The sequence below is a fragment of the Microcaecilia unicolor genome, chromosome 11 (assembly GCF_901765095.1).
Source record: "Microcaecilia unicolor chromosome 11, aMicUni1.1, whole genome shotgun sequence".
Taxonomy (NCBI): Eukaryota; Metazoa; Chordata; class Amphibia; order Gymnophiona; family Siphonopidae; genus Microcaecilia; species Microcaecilia unicolor.
In genome coordinates, this window is record NC_044041.1 from 169,310,572 (window position 1) to 169,322,598 (window position 12,027).

The 12,027-nt window shown below is 42.2% G+C and overlaps 1 protein-coding gene across 2 annotated transcripts in view; it reads left to right on the plus strand.

The window, feature by feature from the left end:
* Positions 1-218: 218 nt before the first annotated feature.
* The window catches only part of SIPA1L3 (signal induced proliferation associated 1 like 3), a 292,368-nt gene continuing 280,559 nt past the window's right edge, over positions 219-12,027 (plus strand). For both annotated transcript variants that reach the window (XM_030217319.1, XM_030217321.1), the window contains exon 1: positions 219-723. The gene's annotated coding sequence lies outside the window, so the exon portion shown is untranslated. The remainder of the gene's footprint in view (positions 724-12,027) is intronic.

Consider the following 12,027-nt stretch of genomic DNA (forward strand, 5'->3'; position numbering starts at 1 on the left):
CAGTCGAAGAGTTCCACAGTCTCGGGAGGTCTCCTCCCCAATCCTGTCCCTTTCACCCCGCCAGCTCCGCCCACTGAAGCTAAGATCAACCTCTTTGGCTAATATGGGCGTTAGCAAGGAGGTTAGATAAGGAGAAGAAGAAGTACCACCAACGAGATTTGATTGAGAACTCCTTGGGTACTACCCTCGAACAGTTGACGTGTTGTTGCGTGACGTCATGAGGAAGGGGTGCCCACGCGCTAGCAGGATTGCTGCGTTCTGGGCCGGGAGTTTGGGTGACTCGTTTTACTTGCCTGCCCTGTGACATCAGAAGGTGAAACGGTACAGCTCTAATGAGGTCGGGCCTTTCAACCAAGGAGGTTGGATAAGCCATCCATAACCATACAGCGGGAGGGGAGGAGCTCCAGCTTCAATGGACCCCGCCCCTTCCTCAACCTCCTCACTTGGCCTGGGGTTTAGTTCCGCAGCTGTTGCTGCTGCTGGGCTGCGAATGTTTATGTGCGCGCGGTCCTATCAGGAAAGGCTGGACTGGCTTCTGCGGCGATGACCGGTTTACTTGGCTTTCGGTGCTGCTGAGGAAGAGAGAGCTTTTATTTATTTGTTTTTGTTTGGATTGTGTTTGATTTGAATTTAAAACTCTGCTTTCTCGCCCGGAGAAATAAAGACGGAGCCGAAGGAAGAAGGGTTGAGCCAGCTCCTCCTCCTGCAGCAGCTGCAGCGCAGGTAAGGGGAGCTCGGGTCCGCAGTCGCTTAGCTTTCCCAGGTTCTTTGCAATTTATTCCCCCGAACTCGTATCCTAGTTAATGTTCATGTAGTATTCTTCTGTGCTCGGGATTTCCCTCACTTGCTGGTTACTTTAATTTTATTACACTGTGAGGAAGGAGTGCAAACTTTTGAAGATTCTTATTAACGTATAAATGTTGATGGGGAAAATCAGTTAAAAAATTTTTAAACTTGTTATCTGTATAGTAATTAAAGCGGAGCCCAGTTTGTAAGGGGTAACTGCTCTCTTCCTGATCGCACACTGCAGCTGCCCCGGGTCCTGCTGGGATTTGTAGTGTTTCTGTGGTTCCACAGTAATCGGGTTCAGCGTAACCTGGTGGAGAGAGACTACAAGTCCCAGAAATACTTTTTGTGTGTGTGTATATATCTATATATCTATGCACACGTACTTGGAGCAGGTTTACTTCGCTTTGTGCTTATCGTCGCTGTTTTTTTCTCTGCAAAATGTTTATTGACGCCGATTTGCAAATTATTGTTTGGGGAAAGAACAGGCGTATACTAAGCTCGTCTTTAGTTATAGAGCAAAATTTGCTTGTTCTCTTGGGTTTTTCTGAATACTGCTGTGAAAGTATACTCTTTCTCCTACAAAGTTGTTTCTGGTTATTTTTGTGCTGTATTTTGAGGTTGTATTAATACTTGTCTCCAAACCAGGAACATCAACCTGATTTTTGGAACTAGAAAGAAAATTTTGTTTAAGAAAAAGTTATAACTTAATTGTATCTTTGTATATTGGCCAAAGGTGTGACTTACTCCCCAAAACTTGCTAGGTTAGCATCATAAAGGCAGCTTTTCCTCAAACTGCTTTAGAGTTCTTTAAATAAAACACTTGGGGGTCCTTTTACTAAACCATGGTAAGCTGTAGCGTGGGGGGAAAAAGGCTTCCTGTACAATGCATTACAAGTGTTTGATGGTAATTTGCCTGTCATGCATGCTAATTGCACATAATTTTGTGGGTAATTTTTTTCAGGAGGCAGCATGTTATGGGATAATGGGCATGGAAGCATAGTGTGTTCAGATTAGTGCATGCTAACTGGATAACATAGGGTTAATGCAGGAGCACTTAGCCCCAACTTAATAGGAGACAGTAAGTGTTCCTGTGTCTAATTTTGTCAAGTCCCACATGCTAATGGAAAAATTAGTGCAGGATCTGCAAAATAAAAAAAAAAAAAATTAACCTGTTGACTAGAGAATCAAATTCTATGGGTTAGTTAATAGAAAATATATATTTATATATTGGTAGCGTATGGTTATGATCCTTAACAGAGCCACAAATAGTTGCATCAGAATTATTTTTATTTGAAATATTGGTGCTCATTTTCAAAGCACATGGACGTTTTTTGGCCATTGTCTGAAAATGTCCAAATCACAATTTTGTAAGGCAGAATTTGGACATTTTACATTGCAGTTCATCCCAATAGCAAGGGGGCATGTTGGAGGTATGTTTTGGGTGGGCCTGGGGCAGGCCCAAAATTAGGATATCTTTCAGTGAAAATGGAATGGGGGAAGTCAGGTCTAAGGCAAAAAAGGATGTTTTTACCTGTTTCAATCACTTCTAAGGTACAAAAAGGTGTCCTGATTGAACAGCTGACCACTGGAGGGATGAAGGTATAACAACTCCTCAATCTCCCAGTGATTACTGACCCCCCCCCCCCCCAAAAAAAAAAAAAAAAAAAGAATTCAAAGTGACAGTGGATACCAGGTCGTATGAGAGCTTCAGCTATTATGGTCATTCCTAATAGAGTAGCAAGCAAATGTAAAAAGTTGCCTAGTGGTCTGTACAGTAGACTTTGAACAATGGGACCCAGGTGTAACTCCAACTCTTATTTCTGTACAAATATGTGAGCCCTCCTAGAACATATAAATTTACATGCAAGCGTGATGGCTCTTGGGTTGGTTTACCTTTAGGTATAGTAGGTTTTTATCTGTTCCTGGAGAGCTCACAATAATATATAAAGAAATTAAAGTGGGATGTGTACCTGGGTCCCATTGTTTAAAGTCCACTGCACTGATCACTAGGCTGTCCCTCTGCTCTGCAGGGACGTCTGGCATAATTTGTACAAAAATGGCCACACAGACATTTTTGTGCCTGCTTTATTGGCGTTCATTTTTTGATGTTTCATTTTGGAAAATAGCTGTTCATGTTGGACATTTTCAATGCAAGAACATCGTTCTCACGTATTTTCAAACTGGAAATCCTGACATTTTTCCTGTTCAAAAATGGCTGCGAGATGGATGTGTAGGGTTTTTGTTTGTACGTTTTGAGCAGGATGTCCCAATTCTGACTTGGATGATTTTTTTTTTTTTTTTTCGAAAATACCCTTCATTGTGTGACAGGGTGGTGGTAATACAGAACCAGTAGGAGTAGGTTCATATCAATGAGACAGATAACTGCATGAAATGATATGCATAGAAGATGTTGACTTGTGGGTTATGTGTGTGCGTTTTTTGCCTGGAGGTGTTGGCTGCATATCTAAGTAACAGCTGCTGCGTGAATAAAGGGGGCTCAGCAGCATCAGCTAGCAGTAGAATTTATAGTATTAGAGCATGGGCTTGTCAGATGCTGTCTTAATAACCACCTTTTGTTTTTCCTGACAGATAAATACTCTTTAAACATGGAGTTTTGGATATTTGCATTAGAGAATGGCACGAGGACAAAGTTTGTCCCCGTTTCCATCCCATCCCGTCCCCGTGGGCTCTGTTCTCATCTGCAGAAGCCTCGAACACTTATGACTTTATATTTAAACTAGGAATAAATGCCCGTTTCTGAGGGCAATGAAACGGGCGCTAGCAAGGGGCCCCCTCCCTCCGAGCTACTCGCCTTGTTCGGTGTTGGCGACGCTGTGTGTGGGTAGGGTTTTGGTTTTTTTTTTGTTTGCTGCGCCGCCGTGCCTGTGGCGTTTCGGTTTCGGGCCGCGAGTGTTATAGCTCCGCCCTCGACGTCATGACGTTTTGACGCGAGGGCGGTGCAGACACTCCAGGGCACACCGGATATCTCGGGCACCTCAACTTCCGTGGAGGCTTCAGAACGTTGGGGTTGCCTTTTATATATATATAGATATTTTTATAATATAAACAGGAACAATATGCTATTTAACTGTTGTGTATAAATTACAAATAGAAAACAATAATAACATTGAGGAACTATAATAACCCCCCCCCCCCCCCACCACCATCACACTCTACCTTTTCAACCCCAACAATAGCTGACTTCTACTACCCCAAGGAATCCTAATCTACCCTGTTAAAATGTCCAGGGGTACAAAATATAACCCGTTGTGTATGCCCTAGAGGGGAGAAATATGCCCTATGAAGCACAGTTATGATTTTTAAATCTGTGGATGAATAAGAAGTCATCAACAATCTCAGGATTCAGTCTACTAGCTCTCCTGTCTTCCACAGTCCTTCCTGCAATAGAAGATGTCTTTTTATAAGCTGTGCTGGTAGCAGGATGTACAGGATCCTCCATGCAAATTTTGTAAGCTGTGGCCAGGCATGATTGCTTGTTTTTCCAAAAAATCAAAATATCGTCTGCATCAATCGAGCATAAATAACACTTTAGTTCATTGACAGGCTTCAAATTAGAATATGACACTGGGACAAAGTTTGTCCCCATCTCCGCGGTTACCGCGGGTCCCCGTCCCCTTCTCTAATATGCATGTTGGAATAGATAGAAAAAAAATTGATAGATTTGATTAAATAAAAGCTTGAGTGACTTATTGGCCCTTGTTCTAAAAAATACAGTACATGAATGATCAAACTTGGTCAATTATTTAAAAGACCAAGTTATATTTACTAAATCATGCTCCTGGACAGCAGCTCTTGCTTGAGGATTTTTCAGGATTAGTAAAAGAATGTTTTATTTGGATGTTGACTTATAAAGAGCTAAGTAGAAGATTTAAAAAAATGCAAAAGTTGTTTACATTAATTACTTTCTTATTTGGTTTATTTTCAGAACTGCATTAAGAGTTGGAAAAGAGAGTACTTTTGCTCAAATCTTTAAAGTGTTAATTCTATTTTCTGTATATTTAAAAAAGAAAAGAAACACGATGCCTTGTTTATAACTCTCATATTTGTTCAAAGCTGGACTTTCAGCTATGAGTAGTTTGAGTAGATGGAATGAGAGGAGAGGTAAGAAAGCTTAAGGAGTGGTTAAGTACTTGGCATCTAAACTTTTTAATGCATAAAAGTGCAGAGTGCTTCATTTGGGGTGTGCAAATTAAGAACAGTGTATGATTGTGGGGGTGGGGGGGGTGGGGTGAGATACTGATTTGCAAGACCTTGGAGTGATTATTACACCAGTAGTTCCCCCGTCCTAATTTTTGTTTTTTTATTCCAGTGCTGGGATCCTGTCACTATGAGCCTGTTTTCACAACCAGTCAGGGCACTGGTGAGACCTCACCTGGAGTATTGTGTAGATTTTGATATCTACCTGTAAAGCATATAGAGTAGACTAAGTCCAGAGAGGCTATCAAAATGATGCAGGGTCTGTTCCAAAACATTAGAGACCAGGCTTTCTGACTGCCTGACCTGCCTTTGCATTTTGTATTTAATAGTATTCTGTTTTAGTGGAGGAGTGGCCTAGTGGTTAGGGTGGTGGACTTTTGGTCCTGGGGAACTGAGGAACTGAGTTCGATTCCCGGCACAGGCAGCTCCTTGTGACTCTGGGCAAGTCACTTAACCCTCCATTGCCTGCCGCATTGAGCCTGCCATGAGTGGGAAAGCGCGGGGTACAAATGTAATAAAAATAAAAAAATTTTTTCTTTAAACATGTATAGGTCTTACAATATTGCAGAACGTAAGCCCTGATGGTACTTGAGATATCTCTAGCCAAACCAAACCCAAGCTGAAACAATATTAATGCTGATCATTGTAGTCACTATGAACCTATTGTGGCAGCTAACAACGGCATGGCTTTGTTTAGGCTTGTCGTGGTGTGTTTTGTCTCCCTGCTTATGAACGTCGCTTTCAGACAGATTTTTGGTGGTGAGCTCTCCTGATCCCTTGCTTTTGAAGTGCATGTTCTAACGGGCCGTTTCAGAAAGTTCCCAAAGAGCTGCAGGAAGTCAGCTCTGTGTTTTTTTTTTTTTTTTAAATAAATAATGGAATTACGTGACTTTGTCTCCCTCAGCAGCTTATCTAACAGCACTTCTGTGTTATTATTTGGTAATATTGTTATGGGTAATGATGTTGAAAACAGTGTATATAGACTTATATGGTCTGTGCCAGAGCCGGTGGTGGGAGGCGGGGCTGGTGGTTGGGAGGTGGGGATAGTGCTGGGCAGACTTATACGGTCTGTGCCCTGAAGAACACAGGTACAAATCAAAGTAGGGTATACACAAAATTAGCACATATGAGTTATCTTTTTGGGCAGACTGGATGGACCGTGCAGGTCTTTTTCTGCCGTCATCTACTATGTTACTATGTATATGACTTCTTGTTCGTGGCAGTTTGCAACTGAATGTGGAAGCTCGTTTGTCTTTACAGAAATGTGTCATAACCTTCTGCATAGTTTGAAGATGAAAGTAGAGTTGTCATGCGTTTGTGTGTCTGACTGCTCTTGTTGTGTTCCTCCGTGATATTGTTTAGAAAATAAGTTTTGTAAACTAAAACTGCAACTGAAAATCACCTCTAGAAAAATGAGTCCTGTGTTTTCCATAGTCAATAACATAATTGGGTTTGACTCTGAATGCAGAAAAAAAAAAAAAAGGAAGTCTGATCTGCCAGCAATTGTGGGCTACTTTGTGCCTTTGTTTTCACAGCCGCATGAGGCAAAGTATATCGAGATGTAGGTTCCGCCTTAGAGCTGGTGCAGAAATAATAGGAAAATCAACATTTATTTTTTGACACAATATGCAGCTTAGTATTTGTTTTAACAGGGCAGTATACAGTAATGAAAGTTGTGATCTGCCTTTTCACTCTTCACATTGTACAAAGAGTATACTACATAGTGAAATAATAAAGTAAACAAAACCAAACACAGCACAAACAAAATTGAAAACAATAATGCAGACTGGGTGAGAAGCAGTTTTCTTCTTGCGAAGAGCTGTCATTGCTACTCTGTGTTCTCCTCATACAGTTGGTGATGCATTTCAGTGTATAAGTAAGAACATAAGCATTTGCTATACCAAAGGTTCATCAAGCCTAGCATCCTGTTTCCAACAGTGGCCAACCCAGGTCACAAGTATCTGGCAAGATCCCAAAACAGTAGAATACATTTTATGGTGCTTTGGTGCTTATCCTAGAAATAAGCAGTGGATTTTCCCCAAGGCCATGTTAATAATGGCTTATGGATTTTTCTTTTAGGAAGTTATCCAAACCTTTTTTTTTTTTTTAAACCCCACTATACTAACTTCTTTTATAACATTCTCTGACAAATTCCAGAGTTTAATTACATTCTGTGTGAAGAAATATTTTCTCCAATTTGTTTTAAAATTACTACTTCGTAGCTTCATTACATGCCCCCAAGTCCTAGTATATTTTGAAAGAGTAAACAAATGATTCACATCTACCCGTTCCTCTCCACTAATTATTTTATAGATCTCTATCATATCTTCCCTCAGCTGTCTTTTCTCCATGTTGAAGAGCCCTAGCTGCTTTAGCCTTTCCTAATAGGGAAGTTTTCCCATCCCCGTTTATCATTTTTGTCTCCCTTCTCTGTACCTTTGCTAACTCCACTATGTCTTTTTTTTGAGATGTGGTGACCAGAAAAATACTCAGGTGCGGTTGCACCATGGAGCGATTATAAAGGCATTATAACATCATTTTTGTTTTCCATTTCTTTCCTAATAATACCTAACACTCTATTTGCTTTCTTAGCCACCGCTGCACAATGAGCAGAGGGTTTCAACGTATCATCAACGATGACACCTAGATTCTTTTCCTTATCCGTGACTCCTAATGGGGAACCTTGCATCAGAGAAATTGTGTTCTGGTACTTTATAGCTTGTCAGTATTTCACTCATGTCTGTTAGCAGACTGAAAAAGACACAGTACAAACTAGCAAGTGTTTCTAATATACAAATGATCAGAAGCAAATCATATTATTTTAAACTGATAGGTCTTAAGTTACTGTACAAGATGGAACTTGTGTAACTCAGATGAATTGTAAAGAAAACCTTTAAACTGTTGTAGTAATGATTAAAGGAAGACAGGTAATTTTGCATTTTTTTAAATAAGAGTTTTAGTCCTTTTGCTTTTTTTTTAGTAGGTGTATGTAATTTGTTTCCTCAGTTGGCACACAATTGTACATGTTCTCAGTTTGCGCCTGAAGACCAGGGAGGGCACAGCCTCGGCCCATAGTAGATGCTACATTAGGATCTTAGAGACCAAGAAATGTTCAAAATAAGGGAGGGTCAAGATTGGGTTGAGTGTACATTATTTTGCTCTGTGCTTTGGTGATTGTAAAGATTGGGGATAAAAAAAGAAATTGTAGGTTTATTGATAGAAAGTTTTGAATTAAGAAAAAAAGAAAGCAAACTTTAACTTTATTAACTAGTTTCCTTTGTGTAAAACACTTTCCCCATAGTCTTAAACTTGAACTTTCTACTAGAGGTAGAAACTTAACTGTCATAACCTACAGCATTAACAGCTAGCTGCTAACTTCTAGAAGCACAGAAGGACCTAGTTCAGTCTTCATACCCACCCACCCGTAGCACATCTCTTCATTTATAATCAGTTATTCTAATTAGGATAAGAGGGGAGTTTTCTTAGTTTTAATTAAATTTCATTACTTTCTGAGAAGCAAATATTAAATAAATCACACGGCATACCATATAATCTTAAATCTCTTTATATCTAATATCCCTAGTACCTTAACAAGTTGTAATTAAACAACTGTAATAAGATGCAGACAGAAGTCCAGGAGTGAGAGGGATACTGTCCAGTCATTTGCACTGTGTCACATGTTTGACTATCTCCTAGTTGGCGAGAGGTTATATGTGATTGATGCAAAGATCTTCTAGCTCTCAGAAAATGAGTCTATTCTCTTGAGGCTAGAAGAATAAACAGACTTGGAGTTGCTACTACTACTACTATTTAGCATTTCTATAGCGCTACAAGGCGTACGCAGCGCTGCACAAACATAGAAGAAAGACAGTCCCTGCTCAAAGAGGTTACAATCTAATAGACAAAAAATAAATAAAGTAATCAAATCAATTAATGTGAACGGGAAGGAAGAGAGGAGGGTAGGTGGAGGCGAGTGGTTACGAGTCAAAAGCAATGTTAGAGGTGGGCTTTCAGTCTAGATTTAAAGGTGGCCAAGGATGGGGCAAGACGTAGGGGCTCAGGAAGTTTATTCCAGGCGTAGGGTGCAGCGAGACAGAAGGCGCGAAGTCTGGAGTTGGCAGTAGTGGAGAAGGGAACAGATAAGAAGGATTTATCCATGGAGCGGAGTGCACGGGAAGGGGTGTAGGGAAGGACGAGTGTGGAGAGATACTGGGGAGCAGCAGAGTGAATACATTTATAGGTTAGTAGAAGAAGTTTGAACAGGATGCGAAAACGGATAGGGAGCCAGTGAAGGGTCTTGAGGAGAGGGGTAGTATGAGTAAAGCGACCCTGGCGGAAGACGAGACGGGCAGCAGAGTTTTGAACCGACTGGAGAGGGGAGAGGTGACTAAGTGGGAGGCCAGCAAGAAGCAGATTGCAATAGTCTAAACGAGAGGTGACAAGGGTGTGGATGAGGGTTTTGGTAGAGTGCTCGGAAAGAAAGGGGCGGATTTTACGGATGTTGTAAAGAAAGAAACGACAGGTCTTGGCAATCTGCTGGATATGAGCAGAGAAGGAGAGAGAAGTCAAAGATGACCCCAAGGTTTCGAGCTGAGGAGACAGGGAGAATGAGAGAACCATCAACAGAAATAGAAAATGGGGGGAGCGGGGAGGTGGGTTTGGGGGGGAAAATGAGAAGCTCGGTTTTGGTCATATTTAATTTCAGGTGGCGTTGAGACATCCAGACAGCAATGTCAGACAAGCACGCTGAAACTTTGGTTTGGATGCAAGGTGAGATATCAGGGGTAGAAATGTAGATTTGGGAGTCATCAGCATAGAGATGGTAGGAAAAGCCATGGGATGAGATTAATGAACCAAGGGAAGAAGTGTAGATAGAAAAGAGGAGGGGACCAAGAACAGAACCCTGAGGTACGCCGTCAGGCAGAGGGATAGAAGTAGAAGAGGATCCACCAGAGTGAACACTAAAGGTGCGGAGGGAGAGGTAGGAAGAGAACCAGGAAAGGACAGAGCCCTGGAATCCAAGTGAGGCCAGGGTATCGAGAAGTATGCTGTGATCAACAGTGTCAAAAGCAGCGGAAAGATCAAGAAGAATGAGGATGGAATATTGATCTCTGGATTTAGCCAGTAATAGGTCATTGGAGACTTTAGTAAGCGCAGTTTCGGTTGAGTGGAGAGGGCGAAAACCAGATTGTAGTGTGTCAAGAATAGCATGTGAGGAAAGAAAATCAAGGCAGCGGCGGTGAACAGCACACGCTCAAGTAATTTGGAGAGAAAAGGAAGGAGGGAGATGGGTCGGTAATTAGAGGGACAAGTAGGGTCGAGTGAAGGCTTCTTAAGGAGAGGTGTGACCACAGCATGTTTAAAGGCAGCAGGGACAGTCGCAGTGGAAAGTGAGAGGTTGAGAATGTGACAGATAAAAGGAATAAGAGTAGGAGAGATGGCATTAAGAAGGTGGGTGGGAATGGGATCAGAGGAACAGGTGGTACATTTTGAGGAAGAAAGGAGAAGTGTAGTTTCCTCAATAGTAACTTCAGGAAAGGAGGAAAGGGAATGAGGGAAACGGACTAGAGGAGGGAGAGGTGGTGAGGTAGAGAAAGCAAGGTTTATCTTTTGAACCTTGTTGTGAAAGAATTCAGCAAGGGTCTGAGGAGATAATGAAGGGGGAGTTGGGGGAGGGGGCACCTTGAGGAGAGAGTTCAATGTGGTGAAGAGAAGTCGAGGATTAGAGCCAAGAGAGTTGGTCAGTTGGATATAATAATCCTGTTTGGCACGTAAAAGAGCAGATTGGAAGGAGGTCAGCATGAACTAGAGGGTGAACAGTTGGAGGAGAAGATGAGATCAAGACAGTGACCATTTTGATGAGTGGGGGAGGTGGAGCATAGTTGGAGATTAAAGGAGGACGTTAAAGCGAGTAACTTGGAAATATAAGAGTTGGAAGGATCATTAGCAGGAATATTAAAGTCACCAAGGATGAGAGAGGGGGAGGAAGGATCATGGAAGAAGGCAAGCCAGGCGTCAAAGTCACTGAGAAAGGATGAAAGGGACTTATCAGGGGGACGATAAGTTGCTGATGGAGATAGAGAGGTACATGGAGAAAGACCTGCAGGGACACTGTAGAGAAGTCTCACCTTCAGTCTGGCAGCCTTTGTGCTTCATTGGAGGAGGGAGGTCTCCTAAAAGGAGAGCATCACCCTGGTGAAGTACGAAGTAATCTTGTAGCCAGGACTTGCCCACCAAGGGATGTAAATTTTCTCGCACCGAAGATGTCTTCAGGAGCTTCTGCCTAGGAGGGAAGTGTTAGGATGGCTGTTGTAGTTGGTGATTCAGTCATTAGGTATGTGGGTAGAGGGGTGTCTGGACTTGAGGATCTCCTGGTCACTTGCCTGCCTGGTGCAAAGGTGATGGACCTCACGCGTTACCTAGATAGCATTTTAGATAGTGCTGGGGAGGAACAAGCTGTCTTGATGATACATGTGGGTACCAATGATGTAGGAAAATTTGGAAGGGAGGTTCTGGAAACCAAATTAAGGCTCTTAGATATAAAGCTGAAATTGAGATAAATCCAGATCCTTCAAGGTAGCATTTTTGGAAATGTTCCACGTGCCGGACCCAAGAGGCAGGCAAAGCTCTGAAGTCTCAATGTGTGGTTGAGACAATGGTGCAAGGATGAGGGATTTTGATAGGAACTGCGCAGCATTCTGGGAAAAGGGGAGCCTATTCTGAAGAGATGTCTCCACCTTAACCGGGATGGAGCCACACTGCTGGCACTAACATTTAAAAAGGAGAGAGAGCAGCATTTAAACTAAAATGTGGGGAGGGGGGGGCGACAGTCACCCAGGAGCGCATGGTTTGGTGTGAAGTATCCTTGAAGGATACTATTGAAACAGGACATTTAGAGAATCCCAGTACAGAGGAGAGTCCAATCACTGTGCAGAGCCAGAAAAGCTGTTTCAGAGGCAGTTTTGCAAATAGGGACATAAATGAGGGGGCGAGGAGGCATGAGAGAGACTGACTGGGTGA